The sequence below is a fragment of the Sinocyclocheilus rhinocerous genome, unplaced genomic scaffold (genome assembly GCF_001515625.1).
Source record: "Sinocyclocheilus rhinocerous isolate Xijiao unplaced genomic scaffold, SAMN03320098_v1.1 scaffold1898, whole genome shotgun sequence".
NCBI classification, from domain to species: domain Eukaryota; kingdom Metazoa; phylum Chordata; class Actinopteri; order Cypriniformes; family Cyprinidae; genus Sinocyclocheilus; species Sinocyclocheilus rhinocerous.
The window spans coordinates 422,378-422,768 of record NW_015661023.1 but is presented as its reverse complement, the minus strand read 5'-3'; the positions used below and the strand labels follow the sequence as shown (position 1 = coordinate 422,768).

The 391-nt window shown below is 23.3% G+C and overlaps 1 protein-coding gene across 1 annotated transcript in view; it reads left to right on the top strand.

Annotated features, from left to right (window-relative positions):
* Window positions 1-391, top strand: part of hgfac (HGF activator) — a 24,134-nt gene that overhangs the window by 11,395 nt on the left and 12,348 nt on the right. The gene's annotated exons all lie outside the window — the stretch shown is intronic.

Here is a 391-nt window from a genome sequence, read left to right as displayed (position 1 = left end):
TTAAATGTATTTATATATAATATAAATTATATGAATATAAATATATACATGTAAATATTTTCAAAACATATACTGTATGTGTGTCTGTATATATACATAATAAATATACACAGCACACAAGCATATATTATATAAACAAAAACTTGTATTTTGGATGTGATTAATCGCAATTAATCGTTGACCAGCACTAATTTAAACTGTAATACATTTTCATCTAATTGCAATTAACATGCAATTAAGTGTCCAAAAATATCTATCTATCTATCTATCTATCATCTATCTATCTATCTATCTATCTATCTATCTATCTATCTATCTATCTATCTATCTATCTATCTATTGTTCTAATGCTCTATCATCTATCTATCTATCCTATCTATCTATCTATCTA